This window comes from Dromiciops gliroides, chromosome 1 (assembly GCF_019393635.1).
Source record: "Dromiciops gliroides isolate mDroGli1 chromosome 1, mDroGli1.pri, whole genome shotgun sequence".
Lineage (NCBI taxonomy): Eukaryota > Metazoa > Chordata > Mammalia > Microbiotheria > Microbiotheriidae > Dromiciops > Dromiciops gliroides.
Window position 1 is genome coordinate 526,560,739 of NC_057861.1, and position 14,360 is coordinate 526,575,098.

At 43.0% G+C, this 14,360-nt stretch overlaps 1 pseudogene; it reads left to right on the plus strand.

The window, feature by feature from the left end:
- Window positions 1–14,360, plus strand: part of LOC122737402 — a 146,282-nt pseudogene that overhangs the window by 39,258 nt on the left and 92,664 nt on the right.

Genomic DNA, 14,360 nt, shown 5'->3' on the forward strand with positions numbered 1-14,360 from the left:
CCCGAAATACTATTTGTTACTTCAAAACTTTCTGCTGCTCCTGGCAATTGATGCTCATTTGATGGCACAGACATCTTACCATGCTGTTCACATAGTGCTCAACTCCAACCATCTAGAGTCTCAGTAGTTAAGAGAATACTGTTATCTGTGCCACAATGTAGCTGCTTCCTGTGGTGGTTTTCTGCTCCTTTTTTCTTTCACAGCCAGAAGAGAAAGCAGACAAAATTTGTCCTATATAATTCCTAAGGTCTTCATAAACCCTATGACTACCTCTACCCAGTTAGGATAAGGTCTTGTTTGTTAGTCACCCTTTACTCATTCTACTCACTAATCAATTCCTTTTGAAGCTTCTAGCTTGGGTAGAAACTGTTTTGCACAGAATACTAAAAATTATGCTATAACTAACCTAGTAACTCCTGGCTTCTTCCAAGCCTCTTAAAGAAAGTATTTGTTTTCTGCTCATCACCTTTCCCCTTTACCAGCACATCTCATCTCAGATGAGATAGACTTGTATCATTTCATATAAGTTTTGGGACAGACTGTTTTCTGCTTACCCCTCTTTCTTTCCCTGCATCTACTGAATTTTCCAGAATTCCTAGTTACATATGACCATACCTATTTTTTAGTGGCTTCCCTAGGTAGGTACAAAGTTCCTCAGTTCAGAGACTCTGATTTTTATGAATTTCCCTTCAAAGGATATTAAAGGAAAGGTTCACCCATACCCAGTTAGCTAGGTGGCACAGTGAATGAAGGACTGAGCCTAGAGTCAGGAAGACTCATCTTTGTGAGTTCAAATCTGGCTTCAGGCACTTAGCTGTGTGACCATGGGCAAGTCACTTAACCTTGTTTGTCTCAGTTTCCTCATCTGTAAAATGAGCTGGTGAAGGAAATGGCAAACCATTCTAGTATTGTTGCCAAGAAAACTTCAAATTGGGTCACAAAGAGTTGGACACGACTGAAATGACTCAACAACAACAAAATAACCCATATTCGCTTCATATCACTTATATGGGCAGGGCCAAGCAGTTTCATTGACACATCAATGAGTGGGCGCATCTGCTTAGACACACAATCATAGGATTCTAGGGGGTCACCCACATCCTGAGGGAATAGCCTGAGCCCCCTTTGTAAGCAAACTATAGAATGGAAATTCTTTTTTTTTTTTTTAAGCATACAGCACCCGGTGTTCCCAGGCAGTCTCCCATCTAAGTAAGTACTAACTAGGCCCGACCTTGCTACAAGATCGGGTGCATTCAGGATGACAGAGTAGAAATACTTCTTCTTCTTCTTCTTCTTCTTCTTCTTCTTCTTCTTCTTCTTCTTCTTCTTCTTCTTCTTCTTCTTCTTCTTCTTCTTCTTCTCCTCCTTCTCCTTCTCCTCCTCCTTTGCAATGAGGGTTAAGTGACTTGCCCAGGGTCACACAGCTAGTAAGTGTCAAGTGTCTGAGGCTGGATTTGAACTCAGGTCCTCTTGAATCCAGGGCCGGTGCTTTATCCACTGTGCCACCCAGCTGCCCCCAGAGTGAAAATTCTTAATGTGTTTTATATCATGTATTCCATAGCAGTCTGGTGAAGCCCCTGGATCCCTTCTCAGAATAAGGTGTTTTTTTTGTTTTGTTTTGTTTGTTTTTTTAGTGAGGCAATTGGGGTTAAGTGACTTGCCCAGGGTCACACAGCTAGTAAGTGTTTTTGTGTCTGAGGCCGGATTTGAACTCAGGTACTCCTGACTCCAGGGCCAGTGCTCTATCCACTGCACCACCTAGCTGCCCCCATAGAATAAGGTTTTTAAATGCACGAAGCAAAATATATAGGATTACGAAAGAAGCCAATTCTATTGAAATTGTTAACAAAATGTTTTCTGAAAACAGACCCCAGGTTAAAAGCCCCTTGCCTTAGAGGCTGAAGAAGCTATTATCACCACAGTGAGAGAAAGCTCCAGTCTAGCATCCCAGGGAAGCCCCTGCTTAGGATGAAACCGTCCTGGGGATAGGGAAGTTCTATTTCTGCTCTGTCTCCTCCTCTTCCTCTCTTCCATCCCTATCCCCTCTCCTCTCCTGGGTGTGCACATCCCTACTCCAGACAGATCCTTCCCCTCCGCTCCTCTCTCCTCCTCTCTCCTCCTCTCCGCTCCTCTCCCCTCTTGTCTTCTCCTCTCCCTTCCGGCTTTGCCCCAGCTTTCTCTTCATTTTCCAGCCCTGTCGCAGCCTCCACATGCTGCAGCTGCTCCAGGCTGCTCTGTTACAGGCTGTTTGAGATGCTGGGGAAGCAACATGCTCATAGAGCAGCCGATTTTCCCCCCAAGCCCTGTAATCAGTCTGTCAGCCAAGGGATGAGCATTTTGTCAAACCCCCACAAGGAAGCACGCGGGCCTGGTGCCTGCTCGCATTGGGGAGAAGAACCTAAAATGGGGCCACGATTCAGGCTTCTTCTGTGGAGGGGTCTGTGTGTGCCTGCATATAGGCATAGGCGCCTTTTTTTTGTGGGGGTGGGGGTGCACTTTTAAGTGTGTGCATATTGCCTAAAGGTAGAGATGGGTGAGGATGCCTAAAATGATTGTGTCGTGTCTAAGGGTATTTGGTGACAGGGATCCCCAAACTGGGGTGCCTGAACCCTCAGGGGGATATGCGAAAGTTGTCAAGGAGGCACAGGAAATATTTGGGAAATGATCATATTATCCTGTTGAGATATCTCAGAAGGGCTGAAGTGAGCTCCAAACGATGATGTTAAAAAAAATTGGGGGTGTCCCCAGTGAAAAACAATCCATCTCTTTATTTCTTATGGTCATATGCATGGTGAAAGCTATAATTTTAAAATTTAATGGGAGGGGCAGCTAGGTGGCATAGTGGATAAAGCACCAGGCTTGGATTCAGGAGGACCTGAGTTCAAATCCGGCCTCAGACACTTGAAACTTACTAACTGTGTGGCCGTGGGCAAGTCACTTAACCCTCATTGCCTACCAAAAAAAAATTTAATGGGAGTTTGAGAAAGTTTACTGAAAAGTCAAGGGATGTAGGGCCTGAAAAAAATTGATAGCCTTTGATGTAATAGATGGATAGGGGAATGAATATGAGAGTTTGTGTGTGTGTGTATACACACAAATACACACATACATATATACATACATGTATACACATATACATACATATATACATGCATGTATACACATATACGTATTCCTATATGAGTTTTTAATGTGAATATCTTAATGTGATGATAGATACGTATAAGTATGTGTTTGCATATATGTTAATGAGTGAAGAGGATAGGTGTGACCCCTGTGTATGCATAGACAGATGTAAATAAGAGGATGTGAGAATATATTTCTGTGAATATATGGCAGCATAACATAGTAAAGATCTAGCCTGAGTCAGGAACCTAAGCTCAAGTCTTCTCCCTGACATATACTAGCGTCTGCCCATGGGGATGTTGCTTAATCTTACAGTCAGTCAGTCAGACCATAAACATTTAGTAAGTACCTACTGTGTGCTAGACACTGTGTTTAGTGCTGGGGATGCAAAGAAAGACAGAAAGATAGTGCCTACCCTCATGGAACTCACAGTCTAATAGAGGAGGGAATAGGCAAACAATTATATACAAACTATCTGTATTCCAGATACATTGATATAACCAACTAAGAAAAGGTATTAAGGGGGATTGGGAAAAGCTTCCTCTAGAAGATGGGATTTTAGCCGAGACCAGGGAAGGGGTATTCACTAAGATTATTGATGATTATTCAGTTTGATGATTTGGGAGGGGGGCAATGAGGGTTAAGTGACTTGCCCAGGGTCACACAGCTAGTAACTGTCAAGTGTCTGAGGCTAGATTTGAACTCAGGTCCCCCTGAATCCAGGGCCAGTGCTTTATCTACTTCACTCCCTAGCTGCCCCCAGTTTGATGATTATTATTGTACCCCATCAAGGAAATCACAGGGCAGGACCCTCCATAGGCAGGGGTGTACACACAGGTGTGTGAGGATGTATATAGGAGGGTGAAGGGGTGTGCATATGTGTGTGTGTTCATCTGTGAAACTGGGCACACCCAGTTTCTTCTTTCCTTTTCTTCTGAAAGGTATAAACAGCTATGGAAATGGAGTCAAGACATCTGGATTTCAATCCCTCCACTGACACTTGTTGGTTATGTGATCCTGGATAAGTCTCAGGGCCTCAGTTTTCTTCATTTGTAAAATGGGTTTGATACCTATAACCCTCAGAGGACTGCTTGGGGGAAAGTGCTTTGAACTCTAACTGTAAAAGGTGGCTTAGCCACATATCTAGTCTGGGTAATCCTGGTGCTTGGGCCTCAGTGACATTGGGCTGGGGTTGGTAGGTAGTGGATGCACATAAATTTCCCAATTTATAACAAGGCCCCAGGATCAGCTCAACACAAGCAGGGCTTCCCAGGCTCTGATGGTCCCAGGATTGAGTATGATTTGGGTGGAAGGAGTGCTGCATGTGGAATAAGAGGACCTGTGATGGGGGGGTAGGGACTATTACTATCCCCATTTTATAATTAAGGAAACAGGCAGATAGCTTGGTAGTAAGTGTCTGAGGTTGAATTTGAACCCAGGTTCTCCTGATTCCTGGGCAGTTCCAACTCTAAATCTACAATCCTAAAACTAGGGCAGGGGGGCAGCTAGGTGGCACAATGGATAAAGCACTGGCCCCAGATTCAGGAGGACCTGAGTTCAATCCGACCTCAGACACTTTTCACTTACTAGCTGTGTGACCCTGGGCAAGTCACTTAACCCTCACTGCCCCATGAAAACCCCCCCAAAAAAACAAAAAAAAAACTGGGGCAGGAGTAGTGGTATTTGGAGAGGGCTGCTGGCCCACCTGACACCAGTGCAATCTGTGCACCCGGCAGACTGTGATCAGAGAGACCTGTGTTAAAAGGACATCAATTCATTTGATTCAGTAGGAAGAACACTCCTGAAAGTCCTGGTTTCTAATTCTGGCTCTGTACCAATCAGATCACCACTTGGGAGATTCTGCATCCTCATCAGTTATAATAACTTACATTTCTATACCACTTTAAGGCTTACAAAGCTTTCCCCCCACAACAGTCTCGAGAGGTAAGTAGTACAAGGGCTATTATTATCTCCGTTCTGCAATTGATAAAATCATGGCTCTACCATGTCTACTTAGTGTGTCCTTGGACAAGTCATTTCCCCTTTAATCTCAATTTCAGCCCGGTTGAAATCATATTATAAAGGGCTGTGATAGAGAGCCACTGAAGCTTCATGAGCTTCTCTCCTTGAGAAAGTAATAAGGTCAGACCCATGCTTTAGGAATATCCATGTGGCTGTAGTTGTTGTTTGTTGTTGTTTGTCCTTCATTCTTGAAGAGGACCATGGCATAGGGGTGATGTCATGACTAGCAGTGAATTGGATTTAAGTGAGTGAGGGCTGTGCAAGGTCACCAACCTCAGTCTCTCCTCCAGAGCCATCTGGGTCCAGTGACAAGATATACATTAGTATGACTGTGTATGGCCCTGGATGTTTAAGGCTACTGGGGTTAAGTGACTTGCCCAGGGTCACACAGCTAGTAAGTGTCTGAGGTCAGATTTGAACTGAGGTCCTCCTGACTCCAGGGCCAGTGCTCTATCTACTATGCCACCTATACAGAAGATGGATTAGAGAAAGGAGAAGGCTGAATACAAGGAGACCAATCAGAAGGCAAGGCCTCTAGTCCAGGCAAGAAGTGATAAGGGCTTGAATTAGGGCAGCTACATTATATATGGAGAGATGTTACAAACAGTAGGTAGGAAATACCTGTTGTTACTGTTCAGTCATTTCAATTGTGCCTGACTTTTCTTGACCCCATTTGGGGTTTTCTTGGCAAAGATACTGGAATGGTTTACCATTGCCTTCTCCAGTTCATTTTACAGAGGAAGAAACTGAAGCAAAGAGGTAGAATGACTTGCCCAGGGTCACATATCTAATAAGTGTCTGAGACCAGATTTGAACTCAGGAAGATGAGTCTTCCTGACTCCAGGCACAGCACTCTATCCACTGTGCCACCTAGCTGCCCGGGGTATATACCTAGAATGGATAATGAAAAAAAGACATTTCTTTTTGCCTTTGGATTGCAGTGCAGAGACCACCACTTGTTCTGACCCCCATAGCCCACTTTGCCTCTACTCCCTCTCTGTGTCCAACCCCTCCCTCCCTTTCAAGTGCAGCAGAAGAATGGACTCGAGTTGCAGTGAATAATATCCATCCAGTATCACCCCCTCCTAGATAATGGAGAGTTGAGTGTGTAGCTGATTTGTGTTCTGTCGGCACTCTGCCTACTTTATGAAAGGCGTTAATAGACCTTGTCTAAGGCCTTTGGGGTCATTCCAAACCATTAGAAGCTGAGCTGAAATAGAACAAACCACTCCCTGCCCATGTGGGGATTCTTCTGTTGCCTCCTCTCCAAACTTCAAAGCCATCCAAGGGAGAATGTCCCCAAAGTACCATCAAATAGGCTCATTGCTCTGGTTTTTCCTTCAGCTCGCAGCAAATCAGACAACTCTCCACTTTCAATAATACTCTTATCCCACTTTCAGACGGAACTGACATTTCCATTGGCTCAGGGTAGCCTGTGATGTGGGGAGAACTGATCTGCCTTAGAGAAAGGAAAGACAGAGCAGGGAGGAACCGTGGAATTTATGCGAGGATTGGCTCTGAGGAGGGTAGGTTGTGGCTGGGGTGGGGGCCTGTGTTATCAGGAGTTTTCTGCTGACTCTTTTCTCTCAATTCCTCCAAAGACCAGTCGCCACCTGGCAATCAAAGGGCTTAGCTCATCCTCCAAATATCTCTAGCTTTCTTTAATAAGCCCAGAGGTAGCATGAAAAGGAGAGAGGAATCAGGGAACCTGGTATCTAGCACCGGCTCTATCTATCACCAACTGGTGATATGACCTTGGGCAAATGATGTCCCTTTCCAAGCCTCAGCTTTATTTGTAAAATGAGGGGGATAGAGAAGGCAGTGGATAAAGCACCAGCCCTGGATTCAGGAGGACCTGAGTTCAAATCTGACCTCAGACACTTGACACTTACTAGCTGTGTGACTCTGGGCAAGTCACTTAACCCTCATTGCCCCACCCCCCCAAAAGTATAAAAAAATGAGGGGGCTAGAATAGAGATTCTTAAATTTCTCTTCCAGCTCAAACATTCTAGGATCCTTTGAATTGTGCAAATTAAATTAATGAAACTTAGCTTCAGCTTTTCTCCTTTATTCTTCCCTTATGGTTTTTTTCTTTGTTTCAGAATTCTTTCCCTCCTCCTCCCCTCCCAAGGCATTGAGATTCCCAGAGTGTCAGAGCTAGGAGAGTCCTTCAGGATCACCTGGCCCAGCTCTCTCTTTTATTTTACTGAAGAGGAAACTGAGACCCAGAAAGTGGAATTGAATTGCCCCCAAATCACCCAGTTCATAGTATCATAGATTTAGAGGTTTAAGGGACTTTACAAAGTAGTTGGGTGACTCAGTGGTTAGCATGCTGAGCCTGAATTCAGGAAGACCTGACAAATCCAACCTCAGACATTTACTAGTGGTGTGACCCTGGGCAAATCCCTTAACACTGTTTGCCTCAGTTTCTTCATCTGTAAAATGAGCTGGAGAAGGAAATCACAAACTGCTCCGGTATCTTTGCCAAAACCCCAAATGGGGTCACAGAGAGTTGTATATGACTGAACAGCAGCAAATAATATTCTATACTTCTACTCTTCTAAGAAATAATCTGCATTTGAATGTTTAAAATATTAAAAAACAATCCTATGTGATAATAACAAATGCTATTTTTTACATCCTCTTGCTGAGCATATTAGACAACAAAGATAAAATTTCCTATATTCAGACCTCACCTGTACTTTCTTTATTACATGGATAATGATAACAAAACTGGAAACCAAAGCTATAACCAGGGTGGGCCACTGGGATTTTGCCCCAAGGTAAAAAATTTAGTGGGTGCTGAATTTAGCCCAAAATGACAGCACTCGAAGTCCTTCAGCAGCAAAGGAACAATGCAGCTTAGCACCTAGTTAGGCAGAATAATTAGTTAAAACAGGAGGCTAACAGATGTTGGGATAGGATAAGCTCTTTCTCTTTTCACTGCTCTCCCCTCCTAAATTGAGGGCATGCTTATGCTGCTTGCCATGGGTGAGATTTCTGCTGTTTGTTCCAGGTGCAAAAATTCCTGGTTATGACTCTCCCTTTGAGTCATGAATAGGACAGCTTTTCTCAGGATGTTGTGAGGTTTCAGTGAGATAATGGATAAAGAACACTTTATGAATCTTAAAGCTCTTAAAAATACTGCCAGTTGTTTTTTATTATTGTTGTTATTGTTATTATTATTATTATCCTTCAGCCATCAGGCCTTCAGTCTGATGATGATTTCATTCTCTGTCCCTTCCACTGTACTCCTGCTGAACTCAAGCAATGTTCATAGAGCAATACAAGGGTGTGCTTGTAAATGTTTAACATCCAGGTTCCCCAGAATTTAAAAGTATGCAAGCATACTTCTAAATTTAATCTACATTATTAACACGTTCTTAAGTCTAGATGGTCAACAAAGAAATAAATCAAGTCCTAGTTTGTAGCATTACTAGTTTCTGAGATGTAAATGCTCACATGGAAAATTTAACAATCAGTTCTTGTCAGTTAGAGCTGGCTCCAGCACACCCCTATAGGCTTTACTCCTATTTTTTCCCCCAGTCCATGTTTATTTAGGGCCTACTGCATTCATTTTTTTTTTTTTGGTGGGGCAATGAGGGTTAAGTGACTTGCCCAGGGTCACACAGCTAGGAAGTGTCTGAGGCTGGATTTGAGAGCGGGGAGGGGAACGGGGATGGGGAAAGGCCTTTTGAAGAAAGTGGGATTTGAGCTGGGTTTTGATGGAAGCCAGAAGGTGGAAGTGAATATGAAGAGCATTTCAGGCATGGGACTTACCAATGCAAATGCATGGAGTTGAGAGATAAGTGCTGTGTCCGAGGGAATAGCAAGAAGCCTGTGTTGATGTTGCTGGATCATAGAGGACTTGGAGGAGAGCAACGTTTTAATAGATGAGAAAGGTAGGAAGAGACCTGTTTAATAAAGGGCTTTAAAATCCAAGCAGAGGATTTTCTTGTTGATCTTGAAGGTAATAGGGAGCCACTGGAGTTTGTTGAGTGAGTGAGTCAGACCTGTGTTCTAGGAAGATCACTTTGGCAGATGGAGGGAGGATGGACTAGACTCATACCCATCAAGGTCTCATCGGAGCACAGGTTGTTGGGGACTCAGGGTATCAACCCTCTCCGAGGAGCCAGGAAATAGCGATGCTTCACCCAGAATAATGAATCACTAATCATGGAATTTCAGCAAACCGGAGATTATTTTATGGTAGAAGGGGCTTTCTCAGCACCCTTCAGATCACACATTGAAGGTGACTGCCTACTCTGTCTGAGCAGAAAACCCCTGCCACCCTGAAAGGAAGGGCGTTTCTTTCTCTGGCAACCAATCAGTGAGCATTTCTCAGGTGCCTACTATGAACTAGGTGCTGGGAAGCTGATATTCCAGTGGTACCCTATTCATCACTACCTGGGACTCTACCTCATTGCTAGATTGAAACTGATGCTAGAAGGCCAAAAACCACTTGTCACAGGCAGGACCAGAGTCTGGGGAGGGCTGGGGAGGGCTGGGGAGGGCTGGCACCCAGCCCATAACATTATACATAAATGCCATGGTGCTGGGAGAGAGAACCAAAGAAAATAGTTGAAACAGATCAAACTGTGAGCTCTGAAATCTGCCAAGCAGAATGTTGGAGGACTGCCCAGAGCATGACCCAGAGAGGTCCCTCCACCAAGCAGAACCTGGCCACCGGGGAGCCGGTCCCCAGGGACTGCTACCACCCCCAACCACGGTGGCTGTGACACTCGGTAAGGAGAGGTCATAAGTCTTTGGAGCCTAGCGCTAGGGCCCAGCTCAGATTTCTCTGGCCTTTCTTCCTCTTCTAATGCTCAAGGGATGAGGGAGGAAGGGAGGGACTACAGGAGGAATTTCGGGAGCCAGAAGTAGAGGGAGCCGAGAACAGAGGGGGTCATTCTGGGCACAGGAGCCCAAACAGGCTTCTCATGCTCTGGGCTTTGCCATAGCTACAGTTCTGTTCCCCATTCATCCTTGCCCCGTCTCTGCCTTCTACTTTGTTTTCACACAGGCTTCTTGGGCCCAAACCCCTCACTCTCTTCCCTTTGGCCTTGGCTCCCAGGCCTACTCCTGGGGCAGGGAGGTTAAGGAGGAAGCTCTTGCCCTAAGGGAGATGTGCCAGATTCCTCATTCCTCTATAGCAGTAGTTCCTAACTTGAGCTCTGTGAACTTGATTTTGTTTGGGTTCTTCTTCATATGTTGATAACTGTATTTCAGTATTATCGCTTTATGTCGTTTATGCATTTAAAAGCATTCTCAGACGGGGTCCAGAGGCTTCACCAGACTGCTCCCAGGGGCCCAGGACACAGAATAAGTCAGAATCACCGGCTTTACTGCACTGGGTCCCATTTCATGCTTTGAGAACCCCCGAGGAGGTTCCTGATGAGTATCTAAGGGATTCATGCTAAAAATTCTTTTATGGTGCCTTAAGCAGGAAATAATTGTAAAGAATATTGAGTAGTATATTAACCTTCAGGGGTTAGTAGTAAGGAGTAGTATATTAACCCCGGGGGCTCACAGCACATTTTTTTATGGAAAGGGATTTGTCGAACAACAACAAAAAATCATTGGGAACCACTGGTCTAGAGAAATGACAGAGAGGTGTCAGGAAGAGACTTAAATAGGGTATTCCTGACTCCAGTATAGGACTCTAGGATAATAACAATATCAGTGGGGTATGGCAATAATAGCACATACACAATGTTATTAATACACAATAACGTTTTGTACAATTGTAATCATTTCATTCTGGAGTTATCATGTTTCCCCGACTCCTAGCTGTGAAACACTTCAATTCTCTTCATTCTGATACAATTGCTCTGGAATTTGAATGTAACTGTGGCCCTGTGAGGTAAAAAGGGCAGAGGTTATAGGATCATAGAGTTGGAAGGGACCTTAGAAAGTCATCTGGTACAGTCCCCTTCATTTGACAGAGGAGGAAATTGAGGTCTAGATATGTTAAGTGACTTGCCCAAGGTCACATAGATAGTGAAGGAAAAGGGAATAAGCATTGATTAAGCACCTACCACTGTGTTCCAGGCACTGTGCTAAGCACTTTATAAATATTTTCTCATTTTATCTTTACAACAACTCTGGAAGGTGGGTGCTGTTATTATCCCAATTTTACAGTTGAGGAAACTGAGGCAGGCAGGGATTGAGTGACTTGCCCAGGGTCTCAGAGATTACTAGTAAACCAAATTTCAACCCAGGTTTTCCTGACTTCAGGCTCAGCATTCTAACCGCTGAACTTTGTCCAAGGTCAAATGGCAAATTAGTGGCCAAACTAATTGGCAGTATTTCTGGGCCAAAGGATATGTACAGTTTTATAGCCCTTTGGGCTATAAATTGTTCTCCAGAATGGTTGGATGCACCAATAGTGCATTAATGCATTAATGTTCCTATTTTTTCATATCCCCTCCAGCATTTGTAGTCTTCCTTTTCTGTCATGTTAGCCAATCTGATGGGTATAAGATAATAACTCAGAGTTGTTTTAATTGTCATTTGTCTAAGTGTTAGTGATTTTGAGCATTTTCAATATGACTATTGATAGCCTTGATTTCTTCTTTTGAAAACTTCCTATTCATATCCTTTGACCATTTATCAATTGGGGAATGGCTCTTTTGACAAATTTGGTTCAATTTTCTATGTATTTAAGAGATGAGACCTTTATCAGAGAGATTTGCTGTAGTTTTCCCCAATTTCCTGCTTTCCTTCTAATTTTGGCTACATTGATTTTGTGCAAAAACTTAAATTTAATGTCAAAATTATAAATTTTACCTGCTATAGTCTTCTCTATATCTTGTTTGGTCATGTACTCTTCCCCTATTCATAGGTCCGACAAGTAATTTTTTGCCATGTTTCCCTAATTTTCTTATGATATCAACTTTTATCTCTAAATCATGTACATATTTTGAGCTTAGTATGCAATGTGAGATGTTGGTCTATGCCTAGTTTCTGCCAGACTACTTTCCCATTTCCCAGCAGTTTTTGTGAAATAAGGAGTTCTTGTCCCATTAACTGGGATCTTTAGGTTTATCACATACTAGGCCACTGTGATCATTTATTTCTGTAATTTTATACCTAATCTATTCCATTGACCAACCACTCTTTTTTTATCCAGTACCAAATTGGGTTTTTGTTTTTTGTTTGTTTGTGAGGCAATGAGGGTTAAGTGACTTGCCCAGGGTCACACAGCTAGTAAGTGTCAAGTGTCTGAGGCTGAATTTGAACTCAGGTCCTCCTGAACCCAGGGCTGGTGCTTTATCCACTGCGCCATCTAGCTGCCCCATATTATTTTGATGATCATCACTTTGTAGTATATTGGAAAACAGCTAGCTGGGTGGATAGAGTACCAGGCCTGGAATCTGGAAGACCCAAGTTTGAGTCTAGCCTCAGACACTTACTAGTTGTGTGACCCTGGGCAAGTCACTTAATCCTATTTGCCCAAGTTTCCTCACCTGTAAAATGAACTATAGCAGGAAATAGCAAGCCACTCCAGTATCTTTGCCAAGAAAATCCCAAGTGGGGTCACCAAGAGTTGGACATGACTGAAAAACAACTGAACAAGTATCCTGGGAAAATACTTTAACCATCCTCAGCTTCAGTTTTCTCATTTGTAAAATGAGGACAATAATAGCATCTACCTCCAAGGTTGTTATGAAAATCAATTAAAGTACTTTATAAACATTAGTTGTTGTTGTTATCACCTTGTTTTCTTGAAACATACCCCAAAGCTTCAGCTCTTCTTTCATCTCTTCCTCACCCCTCCTCTGTCCAAATCTCTTCCTTCCTCATGCCTATCAAACTTTCCTAGAGCTAGACTGTTAAAAGGGGAAGGGAAATGAGAGATCATCCAGTCTGGTCTTTTTCATTTTATAGAGGGGGAAACTGAGACCCAAAATTCATCATAGAATCTTAGCGTTAGAGATAAATGGAGCTTTAGAAATGATCAACCAAAAGAGCATTTATTAAGTGCCTACTGTTTGCCAGGAACTCTGCTATGTGAGAGGGATATAAGCAGAAGGAACTAATCAATCTCTATTCTCAAGGACCTTACAGATGATTTAACTGAAGCCCAGAGTGGGAAAGTTCTTTGCCCAAGGTCGCACAGATAGTGCCAGTAATAGGATTTGAATCCGAATCCTCTGACTTCTAATCCAGTACTTTTTTGCATTATACGGAACAGACTTTCTATGAAATGACTTGCCTATGGTCACACAATGAACTTAGTGACAGAACCACCACTTGGACTCAGGTCTGTGAACATCCAGTCCAATGATAATAATAACTAACATTTCTACGGTAGTTTGAGGTTGCTTATATATGTCTATCAAGGGGCAGCCAGGTGGCTCAGAGCCTTGAGCCTAAAGTCAGGGAGATCTGAGTTTACATACAACCTCAAACACTTACTAGCTGTATGACCCTAGGCAAGTCACTTACCTTTGGTTTGCCTCAGTTTTCTCATCTGTAAAATGAGCTGGAGAAGGAAATGGCAGACTACTTCAGTATCTTGCCAAGAAAACTCCAAATGGGGTCACAAAGAATAGGATGTGACTGAACAACAACAGCAACAAAGCACTATAAACATGATCGTTGCCATTGTCGTTGTTGTCTTCTTCTTCTTCTTCATCATCATCATCATCATCTCATTTGAGCCTCAACATATGATGGAAGTAGGCATTATTACTATCCCCATTTTACAGATGAGGAAATTGAGGGTGATAGTGGTTAAATGACTTGCCTAGAGTTGTACAGCTAGTAATTTTCTGAGGCAGAATTTTAACTTCCTGATTCCAAGTCCAGGAGTCTATCCACTATACTACCAACCTGTAGGAGATGTGTATTTGTGATGGATATAGGAATCTAACCCATACAGGGGTGTGCTAGAGCCAGTTCAAACCAGTTCAAAGAGCCCAATCGTTAAATTTCCAGTGTGAGCATTTACACCTCCAAAGAAAGTACACACTACAGATCAGGGCTTGATTTATTGTTTTGTTAATTGTCTAGACTTAAGAAAGCAATGGGGAAAATGTAGATTAAACTCTTTATTTTATTTTATTCTTGGATTAAACTTTTTTAAATGGTAAGGGTTTTTGTTGTTATTGTTTTTTGGTTTGTTCGTTTGTAGGTTTTTTTGAGAGCCAATTGTTAAATGTTTAACACGTTTAACCCAGCACATCCCTGGGTCTAGGTTGCTCAGA